This window comes from Ambystoma mexicanum, chromosome 13 (genome assembly GCF_040938575.1).
Source record: "Ambystoma mexicanum isolate Mex_15411 chromosome 13, UKY_AmexF1_1, whole genome shotgun sequence".
In the NCBI taxonomy this organism is placed as follows: Eukaryota; Metazoa; Chordata; class Amphibia; order Caudata; family Ambystomatidae; genus Ambystoma; species Ambystoma mexicanum.
In genome coordinates this window covers 666227422-666246223 of record NC_090938.1, presented here as the reverse complement: position 1 = coordinate 666246223, position 18802 = coordinate 666227422, and the positions used below count along the sequence as shown (strand labels likewise).

Sequence of the window (18802 nt, the reverse complement as noted above, 5' to 3'; positions counted from 1 at the left end):
GAGACTTGCAATGAGACGCTTGCACAGAGGATGGAGGAGACTTGCAATGAGACGCTTGCACAGAGGATGGAGGAGACTTGCAATGAGACGCTTGCACAGCAGATGGAGGAGACTTGCAATGAGAAGCACACGCAGCAGATGGAGGAGACTTGCAGTGAGACGCTTGCACAGAGGATGGAGGAGACTTGCAATGAGAAGCACACGCAGCAGATGGAGGAGACTTGCAATGAGACGCTTGCACAGAGGATGGAGGAGACTTGCAATGAGACGCTTGCACAACAGATGGAGGAGACTTACAATGAGAGGCACACGCAGCAGATGGAGGAGACTTGCAATGAGACGCTTGCACAGAGGATGGAGGAGACTTGCAATGAGACGCTTGCACAGAGGATGGAGGAGACTTGCAATGAGACGCTTGCATAGAGGATGGAGGAGACTTGCAATGAGACGCTTGCACAGCAGATGGAGGAGACTTGCAATGAGAAGCACACGCAGCAGATGGAGGAGACTTGCAGTGAGATGCACACGCAGGTATGGGAGGCTTGCTATGAGATGCACACGCAGCAGATGGAGGAGACTTGCAATGAGACGCTTGCACAGAGGATGGAGGAGACTTGCAATGAGACGCTTGCACAACAGATGGAGGAGACTTACAATGAGAGGCACACGCAGCAGATGGAGGAGACTTGCAATGAGACGCTTGCACAGAGGATGGAGGAGACTTGCAATGAGACGCTTGCACAGAGGATGGAGGAGACTTGCAATGAGACGCTTGCACAGAGGATGGAGGAGACTTGCAATGAGACGCTTGCACAGCAGATGGAGGAGACTTGCAATGAGACGCTTGCACAGCAGATGGAGGAGACTTGCAATGAGAAGCACACGCAGCAGATGGAGGAGACTTGCAATGAGACGCTTGCACAGAGGATGGAGGAGACTTGCAATGAGACGGTTGCACAGCAGATGGAGGAGACTTGCAATGAGACGCTTGCACAGCAGATGGAGGAGACTTGCAATGAGAAGCACACGCAGCAGATGGAGGAGACTTGCAATGAGACGCTTGCACAGAGGATGGAGGAGACTTGCAATGAGACGGTTGCACAGCAGATGGAGGAGACTTGCAATGAGACGCTTGCACAGAGGATGGAGGAGACTTGCAATGAGACGCTTGCACAACAGATGGAGGAGACTTACAATGAGAGGCACACGCAGCAGATGGAGGAGACTTGCAATGAGACGCTTGCACAGAGGATGGAGGAGACTTGCAATGAGACGCTTGCACAGAGGATGGAGGAGACTTGCAATGAGACGCTTGCACAGAGGATGGAGGAGACTTGCAATGAGACGCTTGCACAGCAGATGGAGGAGACTTGCAATGAGAAGCACACGCAGCAGATGGAGGAGACTTGCAGTGAGACGCTTGCACAGAGGATGGAGGAGACTTGCAATGAGAAGCACACGCAGCAGATGGAGGAGACTTGCAATGAGACGCTTGCACAGAGGATGGAGGAGACTTGCAATGAGACGCTTGCACAACAGATGGAGGAGACTTACAATGAGAGGCACACGCAGCAGATGGAGGAGACTTGCAATGAGACGCTTGCACAGAGGATGGAGGAGACTTGCAATGAGACGCTTGCACAGAGGATGGAGGAGACTTGCAATGAGACGCTTGCACAGAGGATGGAGGAGACTTGCAATGAGACGCTTGCACAGCAGATGGAGGAGACTTGCAATGAGAAGCACACGCAGCAGATGGAGGAGACTTGCAGTGAGATGCACACGCAGGTATGGGAGGCTTGCTATGAGATGCACACGCAGCAGATGGAGGAGACTTGCAATGAGACGCTTGCACAGAGGATGGAGGAGACTTGCAATGAGACGCTTGCACAGAGGATGGAGGAGACTTGCAATGAGACGCTTGCACAGAGGATGGAGGAGACTTGCAATGAGACGCTTGCACAGAGGATGGAGGAGACTTGCAATGAGACGCTTGCACAGAGGATGGAGGAGACTTGCAATGAGACGCTTGCACAGCAGATGTAGGAGACTTACAATGAGAAGCACATGCAGCAGATGGAGGAGACTTGCAGTGAGACGCTTGCACAGAGGATGGAGGAGACTTGCAATGAGACGCTTGCACAGAGGATGGAGGAGACTTGCAATGAGACGCTTGCACAGCAGATGGAGGAGACTTGCAATGAGAAGCACACGCAGCAGATGGAGGAGACTTGCAGTGAGATGCACACGCAGCAGATGGAGGAGACTTGCAGTGAGATGCACACGCAGCAGATGGAGGAGACTTGCAATGAGAAGCACACGCAGCAGATGGAGGAGACTTGCAATGAGACGCTTGCACAGCAGATGGAGGAGACTTGCAATGAGAAGCACACGCAGCAGATGGAGGAGACTTGCAGTGAGATGCTTGCACAGCAGATGGAGGAGACTTGCAATGAGAGGCACACGCAGTAGATGGAGGAGACTTGCAATGAGACGCTTGCACAGCAGATGGAGGAGACTTGCAGTGAGATGCACACGCAGGTATGGGAGGCTTGCTATGAGATGCACATGCAGCTGTTGGAGGAGACTTGCAATGAGAGGCACACGCAGCAGATGGAGGAGACTTGCAATGAGAAGCACACGCAGCAGATGGAGGAGACTTGCAGTGAGATGCTTGCACAGCAGATGGAGGAGACTTGCAGTGAGAAGCACACGCAGCAGATGGAGGAGACTTGCAGTGAGAAGCACACGCAGCAGATGGAGGAGACTTGCAATGAGAAGCACACGCAGCAGATGGAGGAGACTTGCAGTGAGAAGCACACGCAGCAGATGGAGGAGACTTGCAGTGAGAAGCACACGCAGCAGATGGAGGAGACTTGCAGTGAGAAGCACACGCAGCAGATGGAGGAGACTTGCAGTGAGATGCACACGCAGGTATGGGAGGCTTGCTATGAGATGCTTGCACAGCAGATGGAGGAGACTTGCAGTGAGATGCACACGCAGGTATGGGAGGCTTGCTATGAGAAGCACACGCAGTAGATGGAGGAGACTTGCAATGAGAAGCACACGCAGGAGACTTGCAATGAGAAGCACACGCAGCAGATGGAGGAGACTTGCAGTGAGATGCACACGCACCACGTGGAGAAGCCTTGCAAAGTGCCTCACAAAAGAGAATGGGCAGGGGGGCTGGGAGGGGGTGGTGGCGGCCGCTCGTGGGTTTGCTTCCTGCCACTCAGTTGCCAGAGGGTGGCATGCACCTTTCTGAAGGTGAAGGCTTTTTATGAGCTGTGCTGTTCTGTAAGCCCACACTCTGCTGCTTGCCCTGGAGTCAGCAAATGAGTGAGTCAAATCCCTTCTCGGCGACTGCGGCGGATTAAGGGAAGTTATTAGTTATCTGGAAAAACAGCACTGAGGCGTTTTTTGGCACTAAAATGAAAGACGGCCTCCTCAGCACAGCACATTTAGGAGATGGATGGAAGCAGGAGTCCTGGCTAAGCGCGGTGTGCTGACTGCGGCTGTAGAACATGCGGGGATTCCTCCATTTCTGGTGAATGGCACAGTGCGGGCATGCATCACTAAAAGTGGGAGCAGAGCAGAGACCACCGCCACAGAGCAGGGCCTGTATCTCACTCAACAGTGTGATATGATATGATGTATGGCATTTATAACGCGCCCATGCACTAGTGTTTCACGCTGGAGACCGCTGGCACGGAGAAAGGTTTCTATCTTCCATAGTGTGGGCACAATATAGCCAGCTGGTGCCGAGCACTGTGGGCAACTCAGTACACGAAGCAGGGCTGCCTAGCATGCAGCCGCTGTGTGTGTGACGCAGTGAGGTCACTCGGCCGCATGAGGTGTGTATATGCACTCAGTGAGGAAACGGTGGGCTTCCCTGGCATGCTCCGGTGGGCTCTCTCCCAAACACTGGGCCCAGTCAGACCCACCTGGAATGCAGCACGGGGGTCTGTCAGACAAAGTGCGAGCATCGCCGGGGCGTAGAGCAGAGCGTCCATTTTGAACGGTGTGATCTAGTGTGGGGCCCACTGGCACGGGGATGGCAATGTTTCACATAGCATGGGCCAGCTGGCATCAAGGTTCCATATCACGCCTCGTGTGGGTGTAATGATGCCCCTGACCAGTAACTAGATGGCCATCCTGCCCAGTGCGAGCACAGCAGACCGCACTGGCAGGAAGATGGGGCGTAGTGTGGCACACTACATCCTGCTGATCTGGAGAAAGCTCTGTACCCTGCATAGCGTGCGTTCTTGCGTGGTGTGGGCACGAAGTTTCCTCTAGCATGGAGGGCAGTCTGTGTCCCACTGAGGGATGGTGTGAGGCGGCCTCCTGGCACACAGCAGGATCTGTACTTCACATGGCATGGGCACAGCAGGGTCCACCTTCACAGGGAAGAGTGTGCATCGGCCCTTCTGTGGGCACAGTGTGTACACTCGGCAAGGCCCCTTTGCACAGAGAGTAGTGTCTCTACCCCTAATATAATGTAAGTGAAGAAAGAGCCTTCTGGCGTGGAGGATTGCCTGTGCCTGGCACAGTGTAGACACAGCCTGGGGGTTGGCACTGCCCTTTATGTCGCGCAGCATCAAGGCAGCTGGAGGTTAGTACCGGAGGGTGGGTGTCTCCTTTTCCTACTTCATCTCTACTTGCCTTAATATGTTTTTCTTTAGTCTCCCATGTGTACTTATTTTAATGTGCCTTCCTTGTTATGTTTCGTCCTGTCCCAAATCTCCTTATCCCAGGGTAGCTCTTCACATCTTACTTGATATCCCCTTACCTCAGTACCCTTGTTCTTCTCTCCGATCCTCAGTTCCTTCTTTCATCTCTCCATACCTCAGTACCCTTGTTCTTCTCTCCTATCCTCAGTTCCTTCTTTCATTTCTGCATACCTCAGTATCTTTCTTCTCTCCTGTCCTCAGTACCTTCTTTCATCTCTCCATAACTCAGTATCTTTCTTCTCTCCTATCCTCAGTACCTTCTTTCATCTCTCCATACCTCAGTACCCTTGTTCTTCTCTCCGATCCTCAGTTCCTTCTTTCATTTCTGCATACCTCAGTATCTTTCTTCTCTCCTGTCCTCAGTACCTTCTTTCATCTCTCCATAACTCAGTATCTTTCTTCTCTCCTATCCTCAGTACCTTCTTTCATCTCTCCATACCTCAGTACCCTTGTTCTTCTCTCCGATCCTCAGTTCCTTCTTTCATTTCTGCATACCTCAGTATCTTTCTTCTCTCCTATCCTCAGTGCCTTCTTTCATTTGTCCATACCTCAGTATCTTTCTTCTCTCCTGTCCTCAGTACCTTCTTTCATCTCTCCATACCTCAGTACCCTTGTTCTTCTCTCCTGTCCTCAGTACCTTCTTTCATCTCTCCATACCTCAGTACCCTTGTTCTTCTCTCCTGTCCTCAGTACCTTCTTTCATCTCTCCATACCTCAGTATCTTTCTTCTCTCATATCCTCAGTACCTTCTTTCATCTCTCCATACCTCAGTACCCTTGTTCTTCTCTCCTGTCCTCAGTACCTTCTTTCATCTCTCCATACCTCAGTATCTTTCTTCTCTCCTATCCTCAGTCCATTCTTTCATCTCTCCATACCTCAGTACCCTTGTTCTTCTCTCCTGTCCTCAGTACCTTCTTTCATCTCTCCATACCTCAGTACCCTTGTTCTTCTCTCCTATCCTCAGTACCTTCTTTCATTTGTCCATACCTCAGTATCTTTCTTCTCTCCTGTCCTCAGTACCTTCTTTCATATCTCCATACCTCAGTATTTTTCATCTCTCCTTACCCCACTACCTTCTTTCATCCCTCCATACCTCAGTACCTTTGTTCTTCTCTCCTATCCTCAGTACCTTCGTTCATCTCTCCATACCTCAGAATCCTTCTTCTCTCCTATCCTCAGTACCTTGTTTCATCTCTCCATACCTCAGAATCCTTCTTCTCTCCTATCCACAGTACCTTGTTTCATCTCTCCATACCTCAGAATCTTTCTTCTCTCCTATCCTCAGTACCTTCTTTCATCTCTCCATACCTCAGTACCTTTGTTCTTCTCTCCTATCCTCAGTACCTTCGTTCATCTCTCCATACCTCAGAATCCTTCTTCTCTCCTATCCTCAGTACCTTGTTTCATCTCTCCATACCTCAGAATCCTTCTTCTCTCCTATCCACAGTACCTTGTTTCATCTCTCCATACCTCAGAATCTTTCTTCTCTCCTATCCTCAGTACCTTGTTTCATCTCTCCATACCTCAGAATCCTTCTTCTCTCCTATCCTCAGTACCTTGTTTCATCTCTCCATACCTCAGTACACTTGTTCTTCTATTCTATCCTAAGTACCTTCTTTCATTTGTCCATACCTCAGTATCCTTGTTCTTCTCTCCTATCCTCAGTACTTTTTTTCATCTCGCCATACCTCAGTATCTTTCTTCTCTCCTGTACCTTCTTTCATATGTCCATACCTCAGTATTTTTCATCTCTCCTTACCCCAATACCTTCTTTCATCCCTCCAAACCTCAGTATCTTTCTTCTCACCTATCCCCAGTACCTTCTTTCATTTGTCCATACCTCACTACCTTTCTTCCCACCTATCCACAGTACCTTCTTTCATTTGTCCATACCTCACTACCTTTCTTCCCACCTATCCACAGTACCTTCTTTCATTTGGCCATACCTCAGTACCCTTTTTCTTCTCACCTATCCTCAGTACCTTCTTTCATTTGTCCATACCTCAGTACCCTTTTTCTTCTCACCTATCCTAAGTACCTTCTTTCATTTGTCCATACCTCAGTTTCCTTGTCCTTCTCTCCTATCCTCAGTACTTTCTTTCATCTCGCCATACCTCAGTATCTTTCTTCTCTCCTGTACCTTCTTTCATCTCTCCATACCTCAGTAGTGTTCATCTCTCCTTACCCCAATACCTTCTTTCATCCCTCCATACCTCAGTATCTTTCTTCTCACCTATCCCAGTACCTTCTTTCATTTGTCCATACCTCACTACCTTTCTTCCCACCTATCCACAGTACCTTCTTTCATTTGTCCAGACCTCAGTACCCTTTTTCTTCTCACCTATCCTAAGTACCTTCTTTAATTTGTCCATACCTCAGTATCCTTGTTCTTCTCTCCTATCCTCAGTACTTTCTTTCATCTCTCCACACCTCAGTATTTTTCATCTCTCCTTACCCCAATACCTTCTTTCATCCCTCCATACCTCAGTATCTTTCTTCTCTCCTATCCTCAGTACCTTCTTTCACCTCTCCATACCTCAGTATCTTTCTTCTCACCTATCCCCAGTACCTTCTTTCATTTGTCCATACCTCAATACCTTTCTTCCCACCTATCCACAGTACCTTCTTTCATTTGTCCATACCTCAGTATCCTTGTTCTTCTCTCCTATCCTCAGTACTTTCTTTCATCTCGCCATACCTCAGTATCTTTCTTCTCTCCTGTACCTTCTTTCATCCCTCCATACCTCAGTATCTTTCTTCTCTCCTGTACCTTCTTTCATCCCTCCATACCTCAGTATCTTTCTTCTCTCCTATCCTCAGTACCTTCTTTCACCTCTCCATACCTCAGTATCTTTCTTCTCACCTATCCCCAGTACCTTCTTTCATTTGTCCATACCTCAATACCTTTCTTCCCACCTATCCACAGTACCTTCTTTCATTTGTCCATACCTCAGTATCCTTTTTCTTCTCACCTATCCTCAGTACCTTCTTTCATTTGTCCATACCTCAGTACCCTTTTTCTTCTCACCTATCCTCAGTACCTTCTTTCATATGTCCATACCTCAGTACCCTTTTTCTTCTCACCTATCCTCAGTACCTTCTTTCATATGTCCATACCTCAGTACCCTTTTTCTTCTCACCTATCCTCAGTACCTTCTTTCATATGTCCATACCTCAGTACCCTTTTTCTTCTCACCTATCCTCAGTACCTTCTTTCATATGTCCATACCTCAGTACCCTTTTTCTTCTCACCTATCCTCAGTACCTTCTTTCATATGTCCATACCTCAGTACCCTTTTTCTTCTCACCTATCCTCAGTACCTTCTTTCATATGTCCATACCTCAGTACCCTTTTTCTTCTCACCTATCCTCAGTACCTTCTTTCATATGTCCATACCTCAGTACCCTTTTTCTTCTCACCTATCCTCAGTACCTTCTTTCATATGTCCATACCTCAGTACCCTTTTTCTTCTCACCTATCCTCAGTACCTTCTTTCATATGTCCATACCTCAGTACCCTTTTTCTTCTCACCTATCCTCAGTACCTTCTTTCATATGTCCATACCTCAGTACCCTTTTTCTTCTCACCTATCCTCAGTACCTTCTTTCATATGTCCATACCTCAGTACCCTTTTTCTTCTCACCTATCCTCAGTACCTTCTTTCATATGTCCATACCTCAGTACCCTTTTTCTTCTCACCTATCCTCAGTACCTTCTTTCATATGTCCATACCTCAGTACCCTTTTTCTTCTCACCTATCCTCAGTACCTTCTTTCATATGTCCATACCTCAGTACCCTTTTTCTTCTCACCTATCATCAGTACCTTCTTTCATATGTCCATACCTCAGTACCCTTTTTCTTCTCACCTATCCTCAGTACCTTCTTTCATATTTCCATACCTCAGTACCCTTTTTCTTCTCACCTATCCTCAGTACCTTCTTTCATATGTCCATTCCGCAGCATCTTCTTCTTCCATCTCTCCTTTTTTCAATGCATCCTTTCATCTCGCTTTATCTCCGTACTGTTCTCCATCGCTCCTTATCTCAGTTGCTTCTTCCAACTCTCCTTACCTCAGAACCTGGTTTCATCTTACCTTTTATTAGTCTCTCTTTCCACCTCTGCTTACTGCAGCACGTTTTTTCCTATCTTACCGCTAGGTCCATCTTTTGGTTCGCTATATCTCAATACCTACTTGTTTTTACGTGTGTCAGTACCCTCTTTTATCTTTCCTTTCTTTAGCTCATGGCACCTCTTCTTACTTTCCCACCCCTTATTTCAGCTGTCTGGTTTTTTCCTTCATCTTTCCTTGCAATAAGCATTTATTTCCTCATGTCCTGCGCTGATTCCTCTCTATCTCACCCAACCTCAATTTCTCTCCTCCTTACTTCTCTATCATCCTTCTATCCTTGCCCTCCCTTTCCTATGTCACGCTGTAGTTCTCTCATGGTTGACTTTTCGAGTTGGGCAGATGTGGAGCCTCCTTGTGTTCCTGGTGTCTGAGCAGGTGTGCAGCCATTTCCACGTTGTTTTTTTAGGCTTAGCGTGCCCACTGCCTCTAAGTAAGGCCAGGCAGTTGGTCTCTTTAAGGTACCATTTTGTATTCACACTGCTACCAGTTGAGCCCTGGGTGGTGCCCAGCAGTTTGTTTTCTGCCCTGAGGTACGCCTGGTAGCGTACCTTCAATTCACTAGTCCGGCCTGACAATCTGCTTTTAAACTCAGATGAGGCCTGCTAACGTGTGCACTCCGTTCAGTTGAGGCCTCGCAGGGTGCCCCTTCCAGTGATGCCTGCCTGTGTGCCCCTTTGGACGAGGCCTGCCAGTGTGCCCCTATAGACGAGGCCGGACAGTGTGCCCCTTCAGACAAGACCAGACAGTGTGTCCCTTCAGACGAGGCCGGACAGTGTGCTTCTTACCTCAGATGAGGCCGGACAGTGTGTGCACTTTGCTCAATCGAGGCCTGCCAGTGTGCCTCTTCAGATGAGGCTTGACGTGTGCTTTTTACTTCCAGTAAGGCCTGTGTGAGGTTGGCATCATGGAAGGAGACACAGACGACAGATTCAATGTAACAAACATACCTTTATTAACTTAAGTGTCAGGATGGTGTAAGACATAAGTGGCCCTATGATAAGGTGGGATTTCCCTTCCTAAAGAAAGGAAGGATAGTCTGTGTCAGTAAGTTCAACTTAAAAGTCTGTCTGTGTCTAATACCTATGCTTGCCCTCACAACTAACATCAAAACAATCTGTAGGGATGTTGACCATAACTTAAACAGTGTTCCGAAAGTAACATTCTGAGCTATTTCCAGCTCATGCCGATTCTTTATCTTCTCCTCCCCAAATATCAATGTGTTCACCACAATGTTCAAGTTATCTTCTCTTGGATTTAAAGTAATATATTCCACACCTTTGTAAAGGTCAGGATGCCCTTCCTCAAGTTCAATAAAGTTTCATGGCAACGAGTCTCAGGGTTCCCTTCCCCAAGATCAATATCAAAAGATGTCACAAAATGAAGCATCCTACCGTTCTGAACAGCTCAGGGTTCCCTTCCCCAAGTCTTACATGCATCAGTGGTAGTTTTCCTTTTGACACAATAGTAGGTTTTCCTTGTCAGGAGATAGCGGGTCTCTGGCCTTGGCGCAGTTGTCAGACCACACGGTCCACCCACTACAGGTTGTGCAACCAGCTTGTCAGCATGTAGGGGTTCTCAGGTTTTTGGACAGTTGTTGGACCACATGATCCACCCATTACAGGTCACGCAACCAGAAACATTTAGTTCTTCTTTTAGCAATTTGATTTTCAACAAATAAATGGTTTCTCAAAGGTAGCTTCAAAACCTAACAGTTTCTCAAACTTGACTTCAATTCTGCAGAGTCTTTCATTCAATTTAGTTTCTTGTTTTCTTTCAGTGCATGATTAAATGTTAGCAGATTCACTATTTGCATTCAGTTTGTTATTCAATAGTAGCAGGTTTACTGTTTTCCCTCAGTTCGGTATTCAATATGAGCAGGTTTGCTGATTTCCTTCACTTCGGTATTCAATATGTGCAGGTTTACCGTTTTCCTTCAGTTCGTATTCAATATGAGCAGGTTTACTGTTTTCCTTCAGTTTGTTATTCAATGCTAGCAGATTTGATACTTTCAGTGCCACTTGCCTTTCGTTCACTCATTCAATTTCATAGTTCCATTTGTAATTGAAGTATTTACTCCCTCTGCGCTGTTTACAACCTTGGCAGCCTGCCTGGAGCACCCGTTCTCTGGGTAACTTCCCAAGCACTCCCTGGTTGTAGGAGTGTTCCTCCTGCGGTCCTTGCTGCTTTCCTTCTTCTCTCTGGCTGCTGCTTCGGATTCCACTTGTCACACTTGTGTGGGGACAAGAGCATGGTCGGGGTAGGCGGCTTCAATGCCTCTGTGAGGCCGAGGCCCGCTTTCTTGGTGTTCGTGCCTTGATGCAGCTCCTTTTTATTCCACTTCAGACGGGAGACTTGGCTCTGCACACGTGAGGCTTCCTTTGGTTTGGAGATGTTGGCCGGCGTCCCATCTTGACCTCGAGTCCCACCATGGCTGCCTCCGGATTCCCTGGGTGTTCTGCTGATCTCTTACCAAATTCCCAAGGTCTCTGTCTTCCACTCCTTCATGGCTTTTTTACTGGTGTGAACTGTGGCACCGGAGGTCCCGAGGAAAGTGTTTTTAACAACATACACCACTGAAACCGGTCTAGGGACAGACTCCACAGTGAGGTCTCAGTCAGTATGGTTGGAGGTCCATTTAGTTTGGAAATTATTATAAAAACAAAAATGAATTCATAAACGTTATCTGTACTGTCTGCTGTGTGAGAATATTAGGGACTGTGTACAGGTTACACCCACCCATGGGCCTTTATGAGTTTACTTTACCTTGTATACACCTTTGCTCCTTCAATGGGCTGCAGGTGTATTCCATTATTCAATTCTGCCTGACTCTGATTAAGAGGACATGCCTGACCTTCATAACTTGTATGCGTATTCTTCATCCCAGTACCTAAGTGGTGAAAGTGAATGGTGTTCATCATTCTCAGTTGCTTCTTCTTTGTCTACTAGAGTGGTGAGAGTGTGTGGTGTTCTTTAATCTCAGCTGTCTCTTCCACATCTCAGTACTGTCAGGTGTCCCAAGAGAGGAAAGAAGGGGAGTTGACCTACAATAACCCATAACGGTCTAAATATACTTCAACCTCAGGCCTTCACCGTCCCCTCCATTGGTTAACAGTGGAGGCCCACATATAATTTAAGATGGGGCATGGCACCAAGCTATTTTAGGAATAAACCGAAATTGTATCATCCGGCTCGGGCACTAAGGCCAGAAGATAAACAACTGTTGATTATTCCAAGGTCCAAATGTGTCTCGAGGGGAGACTGTAGCTTTTCGGTTGCTGGACCAAGATTGTGGAACAGCCTTCTGTTGAATTTAAGAAGGGCTAACTCCCTCCTGACATTTCTTGCTGGCCTAAAGACTTCTCTCTTCAAATAATGAGCTTTTGTCCTCTATTTTGCACATTCCAATAGCACAAATGTTCACACGACTAAAACTTTCAACTAGTCTTTGTTCCATCTGCGACAGGATTAGATTTAGTTCATTGTGCGCGTGTTTACAAATGTTTCAAAATTCAAAGGTCATGGGAGGCCTAGGTTGGTTGACATTAGGATAAGGGGGATACCATGTCTCACCTTAAGACACCCCACTCTCAATCCCCAAGGACCCTCCACCCAAGTGATCCTCCCTCGCTTGTCCACCCCCAGGGTCAGGATCCAAACACGATGGCCTTACCCTGCCCACCTTCATAGGGGAGTAGGAGTGAACATACCCTCTGGTTTCTCACACCTGCCAGTGTGCCCCTACAGATGGGGCTTGACAGGGCATCATTTGCCTACCAGTGTGTATACCTCACTCAAATGAGGCCTGGCATGGTGCTTCTTCTGATGAGGCCTGACAGTGTGCCTCCTGCCTCCTAGCGAGGCCTGTCAGCATGCCTGCTGCCCCATACTGCCCATGTGCTCGGGGCTGATGCATGACTGCAATTATAAGATGCATGGCATCGCCCTGTGCCTGCGACATGGGGAAACACAATCACAGGGGGTGGTAAGTGGTTCACATCATTCACCGTTTGCCAAGGACAGAGCACCTGCCAGTCTGCCAAAAGGCTGGGTTTCTGCTTTTATTAGAAACATCTTTCATTCTTGCATTTGTTGCTAAATGAGAGGATACTCAAACAGAGGCTTTCCAGACTGAAGGAGCGTAGGGTGTGCTGGGGCATCTGATATTGCATCCATAGCAGGGATTTATCAGTATAATATAATTGCGAAAAGGCTTTCCTGTTGCAAGAAAAGGTGAAGACACTGGAAGCTTTCTCTGATGCCAAGACATTGCTAGAACCTCAGGTTAATGCAGAGATCAGTGGCTGCTTCTGTCAGCTTAAGCCCTTGGGGAGAAAAGACCCACAGTTAGAAATGAAACACACACCCAGCTGGGCTATGACAATGCAATATACGTCACGCTACCAAACATTTGCTCAACTTCGAAGCTTGCGTAACACCAGCCCACTTAGTTCATGGAAACCTTGTCTCAGACCAGTGTCAGAGGTGAGATGATCACTTTATTGACTACAGGAACCGGAAGTGCTTCAAGACAGCTTGGTTGGCTAAAACATGTCTGCTCTGTAGATGAGGAGCGAGCCTTGTCAGATATGTAGGATGGTCACCGCTCCCTCTTGGTTTCTCCTCCCTTCAGACTTTCCTCCAGAGAGCATAGATAATTCGCTGTCCAAGCAGCTTCCATCAGGAATGGCCGGCAAACTGACCTTCGATTAGTCGACTTAATTGGAAAATACAAGAAGCAGGTGAAGGCCTCGATGGTCCAAAAGTCAGCATTGCACAGCAGCAGATCCACAGGCGCGAGAGAGCCACTGGGGCCTTTTTGCGCTATGGAGGCGTTGCTCGCTCATTCATTCACCCATGAACGTACTCTTACCTTTAGGCCTGGGCCATGTAATCTGTCATTACGCCTTATCGATCCATCTCATTTGCATTCGCAATAGTGGTCTACAGCTTTCTCCTACACCAGCAGGAGGCCTGACCAAACCCCCCAACCAATAGACCCCCATTCAACAACAGGGCTTAACATCACACATAACTCTGCACAACAGAAGGGCCAATATGCATTGGGTTTGGGCTGCATATCAGCGTTCACAATCATGTGAATTCCTTCAGCCAGCAGAAGCTGCCATTTCTTTGCTGATCCATATGGAAGAGGGGAGTGGAAGGCGTGGCTTCTATCATTAGTATTCTTATTGGTCGGCTATTTATTGAGCGCGGACCTAGCTTTAGGGAAGAACACAGTGAGGGAAGCAGAGGCCAAAGGAGTGGAGATCTGGCAGGGGAGGGCAGGGCTGGGCATTTGGCAGCAAGGGTCCTACAAGTAACCAGGTGAGAACAGTGGGGAGCAGATCACTGGGTCTCACGGGGGGTGGACCCAGGTGTTAAGGAGGCTTTGTAATCAGACCACCGGGTATAGGGAATACTCTGTCCGGCGAGTAGCAGTACTCGATGCGTATTATTGCCCTGTTTCCGTGACCATTTGCATGCGTCCAGGAATCCACTGCATATGGCATTAGACTTATTTCCGTTCTTAGTTCTTGCATTCTGAGATGGTGACTTTAAAGGTCCGGTTATCTATAGTTCGTGGTGCGCTTCATTCCAATTTAAAATGTATATCATGTGTTTTACATGAGCCATTGGCACGAACATGCTTATGTTAAAATTCTTCACGCCAACACGCAATGCGGTGCACCAACTAAGCCACTTACACATATACGCATATTTGCACATAGTAATTAAACAACCCGCCTGACAGGCAGACATTAACCAACAGAACACTACATCCCTCCAAACAATTTACATGTCAGTCCCAGCCCACCCGTCATAGCACAACTGGCCCTCGAGGCTTCCCCCTGGACACAAACACCTCTATGCTTTTGACACAAGACATCTAGACAGAGATGTGACAAGGTCAGTACTGTGGCCTTGTCAAGATGGGGGGGGGGTGTAGGGAGGTGTTGGAATTGGTGCAAGGGAGGGCATAACCTATTCAAGGGTGAATGGAGAATTTGCAAGTGGGCCCGAAGGGGTCTAGATGGTGAATGCATAAGAGGGAATGGAAACCAGAGAATTTCCCACACCTCGCAACCTGCCTAAAGCTCTGCGTGAAGGATTTCTGCATGTTGCCACTGGGGGCGCCACTTGGTGGAAGTATGTGTGGTGTGCATGGGATCAAAGCTCTATTATTAAGCGTGGAACTTGCAGGCACGTGCAGGGTAGAGCAGCCGCTTCTCTTCTCCCCGAAGGAAATGGTAAGGGGGTGCGTGCTGCTCAAATGTTTCTCGGATGGACATGAGTTTATGGTCTTGACGCTGTCAGATCTTCTTTGAATCCGTTTTGTTTTTTTCCATCAGTTGTGACTAGCATGTGTACATACATGTTGAGGCCCTGTTGGAATCGGCATGGCTGCTACACCGGTGCTGGGTCTTGCTGCGGCACAGTATTCTCAGCTCGTGGCACAGGGTAGATAGTAAACACTGCGTGCTATCCCTTTGTTCTGTGTATACTAGACGCCTGTATTTTATTGAAGCGTGTGACAGTACTACCTTTTGACCTGTCGTTAACAGATTGAAAGGAGTTGCAGCAGTTTTGTTTGACAGGGTTTATAGCCCTGTGGAATTGGTGCTTGAATATGTGTGTTTTCACGTGAATGATGTAAGACAGTACAAGATCAAAAGCAAGTTATGAACCTCTATAAGAGGCTTTCTTATTTATTTAAATACTCACAACCGAGTGGCTTTGTACATACAACACAATACGTTAAGCACAAAACATAAAACAGTATACACACGCACAAAATAGCATCAACCTGAAAGGCCATAAAACACATATTAGACACGAAAATAAAACCGTTTTCTAAAACATATCAACGGTAGTAAAGAGATATGAATGTAATATTCTTAAAATCAAAAGCATAAACGTTTCAAGATTTCAGCACGTGTGTTTTCACGTGAATGATGCCAGATGGTAAAGAGATCAAAAGCATGTTATGAACTGCCTGAGCAGCCAATGAAAACGTTTAGATTCATTTAATCAGCCAGTAGAAGCGAACAGCTCGTGTAATGATGGTCACGTGATGCATGCTCTTTGAGCTGTGCCATTTCTTCATGGGGCCTACACAAATTCGTGCCTATACATTTAACATGCAATAAGCAGCTGCAATTGCCAAAAGTATTGGCTTTGCCAATGCTTGCTCTAGTCCCCCCCCTCTGGTGGCATGGCGCCAGTCCCTGTGTATCCTTCTGACTCCCTCGTATTATCTTCCCCATGCCCACCTCCCCCTTCTGCTCCTCTCAGTGCCCTCCACGGGGTGGGTGCGTCTGCGCTCGACTCCCGGCCGAAGAGCTTGTGACAATTGTCCCCTCTAGTCCAGGAAAAAGGAGACGGCTCGGACATCGTGCACAGGAAGTGACTGCGACCAGCTGCTCCGGCTGACACTTTGCTTCCTGCGGGCGGCCGCGAGATCCCAGTCTGGGGGCAGCTGCGAGGCTAAACACTGAGGAAAGACTCCAGCGCCAAGTCAGTCCGTTCCTGGCGAGAAGGGAAACGAACCAAGAGGGGCCCCACCCCCTTCAATACAATGAATCGAGGTGTGACACAGAGGTTAAACGCAGGGGCGTTGCTAGGGGGGGGGCTAAGGGGGCTATAGCCCCTGATCTTTTGGTTGTAGCCCCGGATAGAATCTCAGGAGCTACAGCCAAAAGACTAGCTAGCCCCCAGTCCCAACAGTACCGACATCAGCTTAGCCCCGGGTCTCTTCCAGACCTAGCAACTCCCCTGGTTAAACACCTTAACTGTGGATAATTAAAGCTTAGGCTGGGATAGGGGCGGGTTAGTGTGGGGACTTAAAGGGGTCAGAGAGGGGATGCGTTAAGCATGGAGGCAGGCTCATGTTGTAAAGCCTTATGCCAGACATTCAGAGTGCACTCCTGAATCACAGACCAGCTGTAGTCTAGATTGGTTCCAGGTAGGCTTTATTTCACATATGTACAATCTGTACATTACCCCTGTTACTCTTCTGGTATTTACAACACGCGTAGACATCGAAAGGAACATGGGAAGGTATAACATTACTTATAAAGGAGCTGACCCACCGGCCATCCGTTCAACCCAGCTCAGGCCCCCAACTGACGCTCACAGAACATTCACTCACAGACATTCACCCAACATTCTCCTGAGCTACATTCATGCACCAACATTCTACAGCAAGCACCCAGGCCAGTGGCAAGACAAGACTACACTACAACAGCTCACAAAACTATTTAGAATTATAATTGTTTTTTTTATAACGCGCATAAAGAGCGGGCCCGGGATTCAAACGTGTGCTGCTCTACGAGCGCGTTGCCCCAGAGCTATCCTCCCGGGCCCTGGTTGGTCTGACACAGATCAATGGGTCAGTTTTGAAATGAAAGCTTTAAAAAGGAAGTCATTAGGGGGGGCCAGGCCTTATTTACTTATCTCAGCACATTAGCCAGCTAGCTTGTTCCACAAAAGCGGGCTCTGAGTGGCAATCCTTTCTAGCCCGCTTTTTTCCCATGATGGCAGAGTTAGGTTTCAGGCTTTGGGGCACCGTTCTATATGAACCAAATAGTACTTAATGGTGTGTTTTGTGCGCGATTCATTTCGAACACAAGAGCTCCGCCGCATAGCCAGTCCTTGAGCAAGATGGCAGGGCTGCACTGCAAAGCACTCACCCGCTTCCCAGCGCTCATCGCTATCCTCGTCTCTACGGACAAAGCAGCTCCACAACATGACACAGGCGGGGTTTCTGCCTCTCGCGTGGCTTGAGTTACCCTAGCTGTCCCTGGACAGCCTGCAACTTGATCACAGCAAGCCAGGAGCGGTATTCCTGCCCGAGGTGCCCCGCACTGGCATAGAAACATCCTCACAAGTGCCAATTAAGGAGCTGTTCAATTAATAAAAAAGGAGCAGTGGCCTGTGGTAGCACACAGAGGGCTTCACCGCCATTTAGACACACTTCAGCTCCAGGAGCTGGGCATTAAAAAAGGATGACACCCCTGGGTTAGCATTGCTGGAAGCACCCCCATGCCAGGCTTAGAGAATGGCGCCATTGATTTGTAAACGCACAGCCAAGTACTATGGAGAAGCCATGTTCCACTCCACACGGATGAGGGCGCTTCTGTAAATAACATATGCATTATATACACTGACTTCTTCACTTCTTAAATGCTGCCTAAACCTTTGCAACTGCAACTTGTCCCCACACTCTCCAATGGCATAACGGATGGTGTTCCAAGTATGCGGCTGCCCGTCTAATGGAACAGGAGGGGGGAAACTGTGTGTGTCCCTGTAGGGCAGTGGTATTCAAACCCCCTGGGGGGCCGCAGCCTCACTCCCGGGTTTGTGGGGGGAGTGAGGGGCTTCACAGGACCCCAGCCTGAAATAAAAAAAAACACTGAGAAAAAAAGTGGACAGAAAAAGCTGGCATGGGATGGGACATGCCCGTTTGGGCGTATCCCATTGTACCAAGGGCCCCGCCACACATGATCAGTGTGACCGGCCCATGCCTAGGGTTGGTGGGATCTTCTGGCCCAGGAATTAAAACCCTGGAAGCGCACTGTCTATTTTATCCCTTTCCAGAGAGCGCACTTCCAGGGTGTTTGAATTTAGTTGCAGGAACGAAACGGACTGGGATTATATGAGGTAAGCAGGGGGGCCCTGGGGTGGTTTGTGGAAAGGGTGGGTGGGGTGTTTTGGGTTGTTTTTACAGGTGGGGGAGCCCTGGGGTTGTTTTTGCAGTGGTGGAGGGGTCTTTTGGGTTGCTTTTGGAGCAGGCAGAGGGAGCCCTGGACTGGTTATTGGAACAGGTGGGGGGGACCAGGGGTTATTTCTAGAGAGGGTTGGGGAGCCCTGTGGTTGTTTCTGGAGCAGGTGAGGGCCCTGCGATTGTTTTTGGTGAGTGGGGAGGCTGTGGGGGGGAGGGA

General features: G+C 48.2%; 1 protein-coding gene across 12 annotated transcripts in view; it reads left to right on the top strand.

Annotated features, from left to right (window-relative positions):
* Positions 1 to 18802, top strand: part of SRCIN1 (SRC kinase signaling inhibitor 1) — a 1709922-nt gene that overhangs the window by 465851 nt on the left and 1225269 nt on the right. The gene's annotated exons all lie outside the window — the stretch shown is intronic.